This window comes from Salvia splendens, chromosome 4 (genome assembly GCF_004379255.2).
Source record: "Salvia splendens isolate huo1 chromosome 4, SspV2, whole genome shotgun sequence".
NCBI lineage: Eukaryota > Viridiplantae > Streptophyta > Magnoliopsida > Lamiales > Lamiaceae > Salvia > Salvia splendens.
In genome coordinates this window covers 15,168,388-15,185,922 of record NC_056035.1, presented here as the reverse complement: position 1 = coordinate 15,185,922, position 17,535 = coordinate 15,168,388, and positions in this window count along the sequence as shown.

Sequence of the window (17,535 nt, the reverse complement as noted above, 5' to 3'; positions counted from 1 at the left end):
AATTATTTTAAACTAAGAGACTCGACGATTGGCAATCGTGTAGATGCAAGTACAAATAGTAAATATGAAAAAAGGATGATTCCCTTCAAATGGTGAAGTTTGAGCCAATTTTGATGTGTTTCAAACCTTTTAAAATGTAAATAATAAATTATAAACTTCTGATTTTTGATGAAAAAAAACTAGTACTACTGCTGAGCTATAAGTCTGTAGTATTTATCCATGTATAATTCATATAATTAGGTAGCGTTCGGTTGACATTACTAATATCATGAGACTATTCATCTAGAATTAAGTTGTGAGGTTCAATCTTATAAACCAAACATGATACATATTTAATCATGAGATTTAATATTGTCAACCGAACACCCACTTAATTTGCACGTACTAATACTAATGTGACTACAATGGATGGGTGGTCGTTTTAAAGTTACTCCATGGTCAAATTTATGATAAACCATTGACATTAGATTTAGAAATCTCTTTATTTTCCCAGTAATCGTATGTTTCCATTATCTAAATGATGTATTACTGGAACTTTCTGGTGACGTCAACAATCAAGAAATTTTTTTATCGATCAATTCGACTTTTTTTAATCTTTGCGCGTTTCTGGAGGCAGGATGAAATATTTTATTTGGTTTTCAATAGACAATTATGCAATAAAAAAGGAAGTCACCTTCAAGGCTTCACGTACTATTTTTTTATTAGCTTAAAACTTGCAAATAATAGTGAGTTTTTGTGCAATTATGTAGTGGCAAATAAAATGAAATAACATCTTTATAACGTTGAATTGAGTTTCTTTATGAAAACTGAAAACGGGTAGTGATTTAGAGACATAATGTCTCCATGCCATAATACCCCTATATTTTTTTGCCATAACTATTTTTTAGATTGAGACTATTTTACCCTAACATTAACAATACCATGAAATATGCACTATTTTGTTCTCATCATCAATATATCTAGATAAATACTATTACTATGGTTTCCGAAAAAATAAGATTATATTCCATAATTTTAGGAATTATTTAATACTATGAAAATAATTGGATTGACTACTACTCACGTTTTAAATTATTTATTGTATCATATATCAACTAATTGAAATTTAAAATTAAGAATATAAATAATCATAAACTCATTTTATTAATATTATCTAATATAAAGAGTTAGGAAGAAAATATTAAAATAGCTTTAAAATTTTAAGAACATATGATTATATGATCTTAGTTGTAATATTAAAAAAATTAAGACTTTAAAGAAGTTAAATTTTTTGAATGTAAAAAAATTAAAATTAAAATTATGAAAATTTTAAAATACAAACTCAACAAGTATTAATACTCCACGTCATATATCAATGTTAATTTGTTGCATGATATATCGAACTGAGTTAAGAATTATAGTAATATTTATACTAAAATAAGAGAAAATATTAACTATATAACTTTAAAATATTAAATAGACTTTTAAGAATATGCGATTATATTTGTTATCGCCGATTGTAGCATTCCAAAAATTAAGAATTTAAATAAATTAAAATTTTAGAACATAAAGAATTAGAATCAAATCTGCAAACTCAATCAGTATGATTATCAAATTTTAATTTGTTGCATAGTGAATGGGCCAATAACTCTAATATTTTGTAAAGAAAAAGATAAAACTTTAAGTATATGTCTTTAGAATATTAAATAGATGAGTTAAGAATATGTGATTATTTTTTATTGAGGTTTGATGTAATATTTCAAAAATTAAGATTTTAAAAGAAATTAAAATTTTTGAAAGTAAAGAATTAAAACTATAAAATTCTTAAAATAAAAGCACTAAACTTAATTAGTAATACTATTATATATCAAATTTTAATTTGTTGTATAAGTTAGTGGAGCCAAGAAGTCTTATCGTACTATTTTATAAAAAAGTGGACAAGTTGAGAGTTTAAATAAATTTAAAATTTGGAAAGTAGAGAATTAAAATTTAGATTATGAAAATTTTAAAATCAAAACCGTAAACTTAGTTAATACTCTTACACTCATATACTCAAATTTTAATTTGTTGCATATTACAATGAATTTGAGCTAAGTACTCTAATATATTACAAAGAAAAGAAAAGAAATAATTATATATATTTATAATATAAAATAAATGAGTTACAAACGTTTGATTATTTTTGTGATCGGGGTTCAACATAACGTTCCAAAAATCATAAATTTTAAAAATTATAATTTTTTAAAGTAAACGATTAAAATTGAAATTATGAAATTATTTCAAAACCACATACTCAATTAGTATTAATACACCACATATTAAATTTTAATTTGTTGCATGTTGTTGTGAATTTATTAAGAAAAACAGAAAATATTATCTGCATATATTTAAAATGTTAAAGAGACGAGTTAAGACGTGTGATTATTTTTTGATTGAGGTCCGATTTTAACGTTCCAAATTTTAAGAATTTAAAGAAAATAAAAAATAAAAAATTATTATATTTTTTAAAATCAAATTCTTAAATTCGATTGGTATTATTACATCATATATCAAATTTAAATGTATAGCATGTTATGGTGAATTGAGCAAAAAACTCTCATATGTTATAAAGATTCTTGTGAATAAAAAGTGACAAAAAATAAATTTATCAATATTAAAATTTATAATGTAATTATTTCTGGCCATATGTTATAAATATGATTATTTACATTTAATTAAAGTTAGATAAATTTTTTTTAATACTTTATGTAGCTATTTATTTATTTTTAATTAAAATTATAAAAATAATTTGATAAGAAATCCATTATAATTTATTTGCTAATAAAGTATATCATTCCTTTATTAATAAATAAATGAACACTAAATATATAGACTTAATGGAATTATAATATTTTAAAACGTTAAATATGTGTGTTTAAATAAATGAATTGAAAGATGAGATAAAAAAAGAATTGTCATCAATCGTAATTGTATGGTTTGCATGTTAACAAAAGAATTGAATATGCATAATTAGAGCAATGTCCTTAAATAAGTATATTAATGAACAATTTAATGTAAAGGGTAATAAAGTATTTAAACATAATATTATTTCAAATAAAAATAATAATATAATGCACAATTACTATATAGTCCTCGTTATGGCATTGTCATCATGTCTCTAAATCATTTTCCTTTAAATAAATCCACATGTGTCGATGTATGTATGATGTCGTATTCTAACAAAAAGAGTTCGAACGTATGAGTAATATTCTGGCTATTTAATGGTCGATAGTTCCCTTGATAAATTGATATAAATAAAAAAAATATTACTCTCACTAGCAGTATTATTTATTTGGTTAACAGGTCAAAACCATTGGAGAATGTATAAAAAAATAAAATACAGGAATATTCCATTGTCCATAAAAGGTTCTCCTCTACTAAATCGTCGTCGTCTACGGCCTGCTTTAATTATTTGAGTGTAAATATTTTTGGTCACTCACTCATACGCTAACTCAAATAAATAATTCATCACATTTTACTACTAACACGAACATCTGTTGATCAGTAAACACGAAATATAATCTCTCCTAACCATCTCAACGAAAATAATCTTTTTTTTAATGATCTAAAATTTTATACAGTGAAAAGTAAAATAATAATAAAATAGATAAACTTTTCATTTTAAGAAATGTATCAAGACAAAAAAAATGGGTTTATCTAGAACCGAATGAATACTTTTTAAAAAAAAACATGATCTTTTAAGAAAATACTAGAACCTAGTCTTATATTTTCATTTTGATTTATCTATAAAATGGGTTCCCTTCTAGTACTTTTCATAACATGAACAATTATTATTTCTTCTTTCTCTCTATTATTTTTCTCTCTCCTAATTATTCAATTTCACCGCTTTCTCTCTATTATTTTTCTCTCTCCTAATTATTCAAATGCACTTACCATTACTTGATACTCAGTATATAATTTTCTACTACAATTTATAAAGGTTGCTTCAAGTCAGTTCAAGAAATTGGGATCTAGGCTTGGTTCAAAAGTAATCACTACAATAATTGTCTGTATTCATTTATTCTGATTTGTACCAATAGATGCACGCCGATTTCGTTGTTTCTTACGTACTCCATTATGTTTTGTTTAATTTTTTAAATTAATATTGGAGTAACTGCAGCCTATATATACAAAGTTTTTCTACTATATATACGAGTCTGACACGATCTTAAAATTTAAATTCATTTACTCATAAAAAAAAGTGCACACTAACACAAATGATTAACATCAATTATGTAGTACGTACTGTTCCAGACAAAACATTAGGCATTGATTGATTAATAGCATCAAAAAATTAGTGAAAAAAGAAATAAGAAAGAAAAAAAAACTTAAAAGTACTATCCTCAAATGTTAATTGTACCATCTAATGCCCAAACAAAATACACTATTAATTGCAAGAAGTAGTCCAACTAAAAGCCCATATGTAAAACAATAAATTGTGGGTCCAACTGCTTGGCCCATTTCGCCCCAACTTCTCAAATTGTGGGTCCAACTGCTTAGCCCAAACAAACTTCTTCATCCTTGCCTCGAATTTGCCCTCCACGAGCAACTTACAGCTCATGACATCAACATTACGCAAATCCAGCAAAATTTTGTTCAAATTTTCCAGATGATCCGAATGGGCATATCTTCCTAATTGCATAATCGAAACAAACGTTGCTTTAGGAGCAACTTGTTGGTTAGAGACTTCGTCATGTAAAGACTCTCCAACTTAGTCCAAAGGGCAGCAGCAGTCTCCTGCTCAGTAACTTCGATGATAACATCGTCAGACAGGCACAACATGATGGTCGAGTGTGCCTTTTCGTCTAAGGTTGTCCACTCCTCATCATCCTCCATTGCCTTCTTTGTTTTGAGCGACGCCCACAAACCCTGCTGCTTCAATAGAGATCGCATCTTGATTTGCCATAAGCTAAAACTATTTCTCTCGGTGAATTTGTCGACCTTCATGTTCAAAGCAGACATCTTGATCGATTAACACGGAAACCCTAACAGATGCGGAATTCAAAACCCTAGTCCAAAAACCAGGCTCTAGATACCAGTTTGTTAGGATTGTCGGCGTCGGCAACATTAGTTTGACATTGTCCGCTTTGGGTCTAGCTCGCACAGATTTGTTTTTGGGTCACTCCCAAAAGGCATCAAACTAATTGAGGTTGGACAGGAATTATATACACCTTCAAACTTCCCTCAAATTTCTGATGTGGGATAGGTTTGTCCTCAACAAACCTCCCCCTCAAACCGAGACCACATCGAAACACATAATGGGCCCGACTCAGACTTGTCAGGATCGTCGGCCCCACTCGAACATGGGTCTCTCAAACCGGACCAGACCCAACGCCAACCTGGCTCTGATACTAGTTTGTTGTGACAAAATAGAGCAATCGTGTAATCGACAAACGAAAGAACGTAAAGAAGACACAGAATTTACGTGGTTCGCCAATTGGCTACGTCCACGGGCAAGAACGGAGAACAAATTGTATTATGACTGCAGTTACAAATTTCAGATCTAAGACCACGATCACTGAATTATGTGATCTACTCACATATAAATAGGCACACATGAGATCTTATCCTAATTAGGAAAATAAGCCTATCCCAATTAGGAAAATAATCATATCCCAATTAGGAGACAAATTCAAGTCATACTAACCGTTCCTTTTTTCAGTTTGCTGTGTTTCTGTACAAGAGCTGTGAGTTTTAGACCATTTTTTTTAATATTTGAATGAATAGATATGTTATTAATGTACGTCCTCATGCACTTATGAGGTCAATACAGCAATCGTTAAAAATAACCGGGTCAATGAGGAAATCGATGCATATTATGTGACAAAATCAGTGGAACTGTTAAAAAAAATTAGTGAATGTTGCTCGGATGTTGATTTTCCCCCTGTTGGTTGGCATACATTGACTCAATAAGGATACCGATTGGGGTTTCCAGTGGATGAGAGTCTTCTTCGATCTTTGGGAGAAGTCAGACAGCATCACAGCTTCGGCCACAACACCTCAGCTGTCACTTTCACAGGGAGTTTCTTCAGTTTTCATAGAATTCTCAAGACGAAATTATGACTAATGAGGTGGTGATGCATACGATGTTTGCTGGTGTTTGAATCTTTACCAACATATGTGCATGTTTGTATCTTATACTTAGATTTAGGTGTGTGGGTTAAATCAGAATGTTAAAGAGGATACTCTCTCTGAGATAGTTTATAGTCAGTATTCTTCGTTCAGTTATTTGACCTTCGTTAGTTTTATTCTTGCTGATGTAGAAACAAAATGATTGCATGTTCAATGTTTATTCCGAGAAAAATCGTTAAGTTTCCTTCTCTAAATTCCAAAAATTTTGAATGCCTCTGTTAAGGATGAAGTTCCTTAACTCGTAGATTTTGCGTCGAACGTCGCGGGAGCTTTTGCCCGTCGATCAATCCGGCGTCAAAATTATGATTTTGTGCGTTTTGCACGTTTGAAAGGAAAGAGAGTAAGAGAAAATAAAATAGAAAGATAATTGATATTTCTTGAATGAATGGGAAGAATACAATGCCTCCTATTTATAAGACTACCCTGACTTAGAGAACAAGAAAATAAAGATCCTAATAATATATGGGAAATATATGATAAATCAATATTAAACTAAATAAGAGAGATTTGGGGATATTCGTAGAGATATTCTCGTATCAACTCCCCCTCTGTTAAAATCCACCTTGTCCTCAAGGTAGAAACCACGACAAAACGAATAGTGTCGCGACTAGAAGCTTTGGCGAGGTATCCCCACCCGGATCAAATGTATGCAAATCCTCAAGAATTGCACAAAGTTGACGAAGTCCAAGGACACCCACAGAAGTCCCGAGCTTAAGAACATACTTATGTGGATGATAATACATCTGAATTGTTGTTGTTTCCCAGCCATCAAATGCTTCAATCTTTTTACAATCACGAGCAAAGTGTCGCGAAATACTCCCTCCTGGATCAAACGTACACGTCCGTTGCTTTGCACTTACTCGACTAGGAGAAAGCGAAGCAATAATTCCTAGGGAAGTCTCGCCCACCTTTCGGCATTCAATAAACCCAATATCAATCCAAATATGATCCTGCACCGCTAAAGCATTGATAGCACCTTCATCAACTTCATGAATACCTACGATCACACGCATTCTCGGTCGTCGTGGACAATACATCACCATTGCCTTAATGCCATAACTACAGAACGTCTCACAGAAATCCAATCCCACCGGAATGCACTCCAGCGCTTCACGTTGAGCTTGGAAACAAAACTCCTGTATAGTCATACCCCGTGATGAAGCTTTTAGAAATCCATTCGTTTCCTCATGGTCTAACAAAACCCCTTCCACTCCAACTTGATCACATTTAGGTAGTCGATCAATTGTAGTATTTGGACAAGATTCTACTGCTTCATCATTATCAACGACAATTAATTCCATTGAGTCATACCCGAAATTGGAGTCGCACGATAGAGATATTGAGGCTGGTGGAGGCGGGCTAGCAACGACAACAGGCAGCGAGCTTCTAGATGGATCGTGATGGAGATCGGCTGGGGCGGCGGTCGTTATCTGTGGTAAGGGACACGATACCGGCTCCGTGTCCATGACGCTGGTTGTAGGGTCTGGTGGAGGTCGTATCGCGGCGTGTGGATCACCCAGGCAACGTTCACGTGAATCCATCTGAGACCCCAATTCCCTGACAATAGCAGTCAAACGCTCGAGCTGTGAAGCCAAGTCAGCCACCGTTAGGCTCGGTTCAGATTCCGCCGTCACTGGATCACGTGGCATGTCGAGATGCTCCATATGGCCGACATCATTAGTCGTTGGGAGACATTGCCAATCCGGTTGATCGGGAGGTTGCGGATATAACAATTGTGGTTGATCATAGGTCGAAGAACTCTGCTGCGTGCGCACCCATGGCGGGTCCCAGCAAGTGGGCTGTCTGAGCGCGGTGTGGCGTGGCTGCTGAGGCGGTTGATATGGCTGAGAGTATCCCTGCTGCGTGCACAACCTTGGCGGGTCCCAACAAGAGGGCAGTGGTGGCGAGTACGAATTTGGCTCGTAGGACGATGGTTGCCGATACGCAGTTTCCTGGCGCAGCCATGGCGGGTCCCAGGAAGTGGGTTGACGGGCTTGGTAGGGATGGTGTTGTGGGTGGAGTCTCCCATCCTGTGGATATGGATATGATGGTTGTTGATCTAACGCTCTGCACGGATGGAGCAGAGGTTGAGATACGACGGGCTGCCATGGGTGGTAATCCGCCTGCCGGAGTTGATATCCGGTGTAGCTGTACGACATGTAGACAGCGATTCGGAGAAAGAGATCACGATGAAAGCACCAATTGTTAAGGATAAAGTTCCTTAACGATAGGAAATCGCGTCGAACGTCGCGGGAGCTTTTGCCCGTCGATCAATCCGGCGTCAAAATTATGATTTTGTGCGTTTTGCACGTTTGAAAGGAAAGAGAGTAAGAGAAAATAAAATAGAAAGATAATTGATATTTCTTGAATGAATGGGAAGAATACAATGCCTCCTATTTATAAGACTACCCTGACTTAGAGAACAAGAAAATAAAGATCCTAATAATATATGGGAAATATATGATAAATCAATATTAAACTAAATAAGAGAGATTTGGGGATATTCGTAGAGATATTCTCGTATCAGCCTCCAACTCCAACTGATTGTCTAAGAGGTACCTCATCGTTAGTTGAGTAAATTGAATTCCCATGATGACTCACTGAAGCTGATGGTGGGATATTTCAGAAGGCTCTCACACAAATCTGTGTTTTATAAAGGGCATGCTATTGACTTTTGAACATGGTAAATTGTGATTAAACAGGTCAACGGACAAGAAGGCTTCAAAAGTGGCCTGGACATGGGCTTGAAATCTCTGTCTGATCAACTCAAGTATGTATCAGGCTTCTTTTAATTGGGGTATCAAGTTCATATATGCTTTATTGTCTCCAAATGCCAGAGGTTTGAATTTACAAGCAGATTAGAGTTCGAACTATTCTTCTGGACCATAAATTTTGTGTTTTCGTCCCAACAGTGTCCTAGTGAAAATGGTGCCATGACATGAGCAAATAAGTGTCCTTAGACTCATTACAAAACTCAAATAACATTTCCATGTGAGCATAAAGTTGGCAGAATGCTTGAACAATAGATATACTAAGTAGAAGCTGGCCACAGTTTCTCAACATGCCTGTTTCAACTTAAAAAGGTACTTTTGCTCACTCTTTTCACATGGCACAAAACTGCATTTAGGGCCTAGAATATATCAGTCTGGATCCCTGCGTTAGCTGTGTCTGGATTAAAAATCCTCTCTTTGATTCATTTCCTTATTTCTTTACAAACTTGCTTCGATATTTCCTATGGACCGTATGTTTTCCTTGGTTGCAGTACAAGGAGGCAATTAAAAACACGGCAAACAACTCTACTGCCACCAAAGGCAAAATTGAGAGGCCCGACGTGTCAGTAAAGCCAGAACTTACATTCTAAAAGCTGGAAACCTTATTAAGAGAAGTGTGCGTTGTAAAATTGCTAGCTTTTAATGCCTTTACTTCTTTTCCTCTCATACATATGTTTGTAAGATTTACCTATACATTTAGGATATATGTAAGCTTAATTGGTATGAGGTTGCTATGATTGACTGAACAATTTTGAAATTATCTAGCCTTATTAGATCAATCTGATAAGGACACGAACGTGATACACTTGACATTGACCTAATTTGATCCTTTCTACAATAATAACAAATGCCCCGTTGAAATCAAATCATTCGCCACATCTACGTCCAAAAAGTTGTTTGTCGAATCGTAGAGTAATGGTATAGTTTTCATGAAAGAATTGATTCTTTCATCTCTGATTTAATGTTACCAGAATTGTATAGAATCTCATCTGTTGCTAAGATAAAAAAGTAAATGTGCCCCGAGACACAGTATCACATATACACGTTGTGATTTTATTTTCAGGATAAGCATAATTCTTTGCTATCTAATTGAATATATGCAAGTCAAATGAAAGTTGCAAATACCACGTCCATGTTTGAATGTTTGATGTTAGGAAGACTAAGCTCATGAATTTGGCCTCTTTTTCGAGCTTGTGCAATGTGTTAGGTGCAGTATATTTGGGCAGCAAGTTTATTCTAAAATTTAACACATCTCATTTTGTTTAGGCACGTACTCATATAATTTGATACGAAGCCATAGTTACTTGGGATGTGGAGTATCATATTCATGGGCCAAATTATATCAATAATTCTAGGATCTCGATTTCTTATTCGTTTTTTGACAGAAAGCCCAGTTATATGTTTCCAGTCACATATGCTTTAAATTAATCATGGTTATTGCTTAATATGTACGATAATGGGGTTGGTTTTCGATGAGAAAGAACGCACTTGGTTTTCCCCCTCTCCAATCACAGCATGAATTTGTCCGACTTGATATTGAAGATATATGGATTGTGATCAAGATAGAACCATTCTTAAACGTAGAACCATTCTTAAACGTAGAACAAATGCCAAACGGAGGTCGTTAGATCTTTTAATCCAATGGTGTTGATTTGCACAACAACTTCCCATTACAACCAAAACTATTATTAATGGGTGAATGCAGATAAGTGAAAAAAATAAAGCATGCATGGACTCTTCTTCGTTTCATTCATTCTTCCATCAACATGTGAGTTTTTTCACATGTTGAGTCCGAAATGTCGTGAAAATATAGTCTAATATGTATGATTTTTAATCTTGACCGTCATTTTTTCCTCATCCAATGAATAAAATATGTAGAGTTCTAGGTTCTACACTTAAGAATGGTTCTATCTTTAACGCAACCCTATATATATATATATAGGGTTGTATATATATATATACACATTACTTTAGGTCTTTGAGATCAATGATTAAGCTTAACCTATTCTGTAATATATTATATTCCATCTCGGACAACACTAAATTATTATTCATTAGAATCCGATTTTCGTATCATTCTAAAAGGAAGGAAAATCTTGTCTTAGAATTGATCAAATGATTCGTTTACAAATACAATCGGGGACCACATGTTTGTCCTCTATATATGCTTATTTCTATCGTGTTACCAAATATTCTTCTAATATAAGAATACAGGTTGACCCATTTTTATTATTATTATTATTATTATTATTATTCATACCATAGAGGATGTATTTATACTTTGTTTTCATTGAGGTTATAGAAGTATATAAAGAGTCTACACAGTTCTAAACAACCCCAAATTAAATACATGTAAAAAATATATAGAGTAAAATTAACTTCAAATATCATGCTCTCTAATTTGTTTGAATCAATTTTAGAATATCTTAAGCAGGCTCATAGACTAATAGTGTCGGCCGAAGTTGGTTGATTTCCATTATTGCACCCATATTTTTTTATAGGATTAAATTACTATATTATGACGAGTCGTTCTCTAATCTTCCAACTCATTATAGAATCCATTAGTTTGCTACCAAAATATCGCTTTACATAGTCGATGTGGTTATGATCTTCCCTATGATTATCGGTTTTGATGCAACAAAAATATTAGTATCTTTTAATTATTTATTACTCCTACAAGTACAACATACATATTGGGATTTGAGTCATTTTCAAGGCAGAGAGTGTCCAATTATCCTCTAACTTTCTCTTTCATAAATTAGCCCCCACCAACTTTAGTTTAGTCTTCCTTTTAATAATTACTCCTATTTTTTTTTCTGGGCTTTGAATATGACGTTTAGTTAAAAAAAAACTACGTTGGTTTGGTCATAAGTGATTATTGTGGATAATTAACACCTCATTTAAACCTCTCCTTTTCTCTTTACAATTTAACTTTTGACATTTTTTCATGTTCTTTGTCGGTTTGAAAAGCAGAAATCACTTTTTTAATTATTTTTTTATCTCTGCAGGTTGTATATTTGTAACTTGCTTAAAAAAATAAAATAACTAGAATTTCATGTGGTTCAATTCGTGAGTACCAAAATTCGCATTTTCTAGTGGTTTAAGGGTCTCGAGTCGTGAGGAATTAATAGAAGTATGTGACCTAATTTGATAATTAAATCTCATCAAATTACATGTGACTAGTTTACTCTATCGTTTATAATATGAATGTTTGATTCAATGTTATGCAAAAACTATTTGGCACTCTCAATTAATCATTTGCTGTGCTTGAATTGACGTTACTGTCAATCGATCGTCTAGTGTCGATATCTTGATTAAGTTAATAAACTATTAGTACTCCTACTAAAATTTCATTGGGAGTTGGTAATTTCAATTCCCTATATAGTATGTATAAATGATCTTTTGATTTTTTCTTTTTAGTTCTATAAGATTAAATGTTAAGGGCTAATAATAAATTTTTATGTAAATTGACTTTGAACTTTTCCAATCTATAGATGCTGAAGATACATGTATTCAACCTTTTGTTCCTTTGATATTCCCACATGTTTTCTCTCTTAACATTTTATGAACGTAAAAGTAATACTATATGCTACCTAGATTATGGAATATTGTAGGTCTGTTAGTTGATGATGGACCAACCTAAATCTACTACTATGAAATTGATAGGGGGTGTTTGGTTTATTTTATAAGCCTTATGCATAAGACTAATTATCCTAAATGTATGATCTTTATAAGATGTGGCTCAAACTCTACAGTAATAATTTTGGAGCAAGATTCTAAACTCACATAGATTCTACAACATATTAGTAGAAGAAGATCATGTTTTTAATATATCACCTCTGAATGACTGATTTCTTAAGAACTCGATATAAATTTGTGGGGAAGAGTTAAAAAAGAAATCAATACGGCCAAACACTCCCTATGCACAATCGGTTCCTCCAAACTCAAGCTACAATAAATTATAATCAACAAATTATCTCAAGGTTAGCTTATTGAATAAGTTGTTCGACCAATAACGACTTGTCAAAAGTAGTAAGATTGTTGGGCATGAAAGATAACTTTTATTTTCCTCATTTTATTATCTTTTTTATTTTTATTTTTGTGGCTGCTAGTAATTCGTAAATATGTCAAACCAAAATTGGATTGCATGTGTGTGGGGATAAATAAGTTGGTGGCGGTGATGATTAAATTTCAGACATTAATGAGTGCAATTGCTTTGTTGTGGACTAGTGGGCATGGTTAATTTCTCTCCACCCTATCCCTTCCAACTTTTAAAATCTATCTTTTCCACTCTTCATTTACACTCAACCAAAAAAAGGAAAAGGATGGATAGATCTTGGTTTCAATGAAGGCATTCTTCCATTTCCATCATCTCTTAGCTTTTCTCCCTTTTCTATACCCCATATTTGTTTTGGGTATTCATATTTTCATATAAATACCCAAAACAAATACTATGGGGTAAAAGGACAACAATTTTGTTTTAGTAAAATATACTAGTAATAGTATAGTACTTACCAAAATTATAGAACTCGTGGAGTTGAATAGGTGAATTTACAAATGTATCTATCCGTACAGAAAGAAAGACGTGGAATACAAATCATATTTCACGCGTTTTTCATATTGCCACAACTCATAATATATTGAAAATTATATCCTCGTGTGGGAGAGAATCCTTAAAATAGTGAAACAACTTCGTGGCATCTTCAACAAACATTGTCCCCACCCCAACACTTCATTTATTTCATCCAAGTGTCATAGTTTGTAGGGGTAGATGTCTCATTACTTCAATAAATTTCCATAATTTTTGGTTTGGTGGTTTGCAAGACCAGCCATATCACCCAACTTGCAATACTAGTGGTAGTCATAAGATAGGATGTTAGAATAGACATTTATCAATCAAAAGATGCCTTAATGCTTATCTACCATGTCATGTCCTTCAACACATTTTCATCATATTTAATTAATACTACTATGTAAGTTTAACCAATATAAAACCTCCAATTAATTTCACACCTACTAATTGCTCAATACCAATATTTTCCATCAATTGTTTTTATGTGTGATCATTGCACAAAAAACTTTTACACCAGTATTAATAAACTTTGCAAGACATAGAGGTTTACTTCTAAACCAAACTAAATATCCACGTACGTTGTATTGTCCATTCGACAAACATCTTCCCAACCTAATGTATTATTATTAGTACTATATATATCCCATACATTTATGCATGTGAGTGACAAATCAACATATTGTGCGTTTCATTATTTTATGTTGATTTTGTTGTATTATTAATTTATACTATAAAAGCAACGGTAGTGGGTTCAACTCTCCGTATTAATTCTTCCTTCCAAATATTTATAATATATATGTATAATAAAACATAAAAATGCCAAAATTTAGAATTGATGGGCGTTGGAACATGTATCTAAATCTATACTGCAAACTTATTTATCCTTATTGTAAATAGTAATACTATCGAACTCCCACCTAAAAAAGTACGTATATCTTTGAAGAAAATACTACTAGTATTTCTTTGTCTCTGACAAATAATTTTGTTTTTCTATCTATGCTCGTCAACTAAAATTAGTCTATATTTATTTATGAATTATGGTAAATTTCTTTCTAATAAGTTGAGTAATTTTCTACTAGTAATTAAGTTCAACAATATTTTTCTTTATTTCTCTTTCAATTATTAAAATCAATGTTGTTACGATTTTTTCTTGGATGAGTATATCAAACATATATTCAGATATCATTATTAGTTTATTACCATAATTTTGCAAACGACTATTAATTATTAAAAGAAATAAAGAACCATTATTAATTATTTCACCAATTTGACTATTTTCTTAGTGCGTGTAAGTAATAAATTTAATCAGTAGGTAGCAATAACAATTTATGATCGATTAAGTATTTTTAAAAGATTATATCGTAAACGTAATAAAATGTTTTATCAAATACTAACAATAACTGATTGCATGGAATTCAGTAATATACTGACCTGCTCCAAACATCATTGGTAACTCCAAAAAACTAGAAAAATTGTGCTATTTTTCAGAGCAGTTTTTTTGTTTTTATTTCGTGATGCTTTTTCACGAGCTTACTGCAGAAATTCATTTGCTCTCTGGCGCTTCCTTTTTTTTCTTGATGATTACATACTGGAATTGTTCTGTCATTCTGAGAATGTCTGAATATATTCGGTTGTTCTAAAATTAGTAAAAGTTCCAACAAGAGATATAATGTTATATTAATATTGGAGTATATCTTTTTGCATGTTCTATAACTAATAAAAATACCATAAAAAATGTAGTACTACTAATTGTTTTTGCGTAAATAAGTTTACTCTAACAATTATCACTGACCTTTATTTCTCTTCCTTTATTTGTCGAACAAATAATGAAATGTATTGATGATACCGTAACTTAATGCTTATTACTACTAATTCGCTATAAAAATAATAATAATAATAATAATAATAATTTGAAGTAATTTCATTAATCCCCTAAAATAATCAATTTATGTCTATAAATAGAACAACAGCTAAACAATCAAACAACATGCATTATGGTGGAGGGCTGACGACTTCATTATTAGTCATTTAGTTTTAATCTTTTTTGTGATGGAGCTAAACAAATTTAATACTCTCCACTTAAACAACAATAATCATTAGTCATTGCCCTCTTTTAACATATTCACTAGTGGAAACATATAAGTAATGCAGATTTTCAAAACTAACCCTGTGAATTTTTAAGCTAACCTTCCAACTCCCAAGTTTATTTTTATGTAAATGCTGCACCCTGGCATCAATAGATCGATATATTTTAAAACACAGTAGTAATATGTATTCTTATAAGTATTATACCAAGTGGTGTTTTATTTGCTTTCGTAAAACTTTTGTTTCATATACACTATTGCATGAATAGTATAGAGTATACGAGTTCATGAAAAGCAGAGGTTTATAAATAAGATGATTTTATTGTTATATTAATCAAACTATACATCAAAGATTAATAAATATCATCTTATGTTTAGATAATTTTTACTATAATTTCTACACGACTGCAAGACCCTATTCCCTAATATGAAAGACTTACCAACGAGCACTTAAAACCCAAATACTAATAGAAATTAGAAACGTGTGATTCGGAGCCTTGAGTGAATAATTTTAATTTTGAACCAATAAGTTTATATATTAAATTTGCACTTTTTTCTAGCAATTTCTGAAATAATATACGAATTAATATCCCCAAAACGACCAGCAAAATCCATTTGAAATAAATTATCCCCACGCCACTCCCACTGTAAAAAAATACTACTAATATATCGAAAAAATATTTCAATCTACATTAATTTCTTTAATTATTACAATTAAAGTACATAAAAGGAGAGAGAAAAATTAGTGGTCGTGTACAAAACAATGGGGTCTAGTTAAGGAGGCCTAGGAGGTTAGATAGGGAGAAATAAATTTAATACTTCAACATATAGCAATTTATTTAACTGTTTTACTACTATTTACCATATAGTATAAATTGTGGTCCTACTCCTACACACAGAATATAAAAGTAGGAGGACAAATGAGTCATTCACTACAGCAAGCAAAGCAAGAAGACAAGCAGTATCCTCTCAATTTCAACGCAAGCTTCCAAATTTCATGCATGACTAAAATCTTCATATCCTCCAAAATTGCAATCTTAAACAACAACATAAAAACATTCAACAGTTATTTGTGTTTTTCTGTGTTTCAGAGATGGACTGCACCTATTTTCGTACATGTTGAAACAGTATTAAATACATATACATGAGATCCAATGCAAAGTAAACCAAACGACATGGTAAAATATGGACAACAAATATAATTTGAGTTTTGAAATATTTAATGAAGTCCATAGCGTACAATGTGTAGCAAATTATACATGATTTTATTTCCCACCGAAATAATGGAGAAATGGTAAACATTTACTACTTCAAATTTAATGATGAAGACATTATTGAAACCTTTTCCAAATATCGTTAAAGAATGCATTTAGCAATGAATCAGTAATTCAGTATTACAAGCCATATATTAATGACGATGCTGAGATTTGTGGGTGATTGTATCATTATATGGAAAAATAAATATTGTAGTGCAATTAATTAAAGGATTGCGAATAAATGTAAAATAATCATTGGTGTTTACTGATTTGAGAAATTCAATTAAAAATATATTGATGTAAATTACATTGAAACGTAATTATTCTTGCATTTCCCTAGTAAGAATATGGCTTTTTTTGGTTTTTATCCACAGTCATGCATATTTATGGGAAACTATATATCATTATGCTTCTTTAAGGTAGTCAAATTCAAGATATAACTAATTAAGTATCATAATTTTCACTATTATTATTATATAAAATTCCATGATCATTATAAAATTAAAAATAAAACATAATTATTTTCTTAAAACACGAAATAAATGATTTAGTAACTTGCAGTTTTTTGAGTAAAGTAAAAACAGATATGAAAATAGCATTTGGAATTTAATATAAATACTCCTTATTAATCAGCAATAGCAAAATCACCATATTTTGTCATAAATCTAATTTCCGTCTGTTTTTAAAATATCAGTGCATAG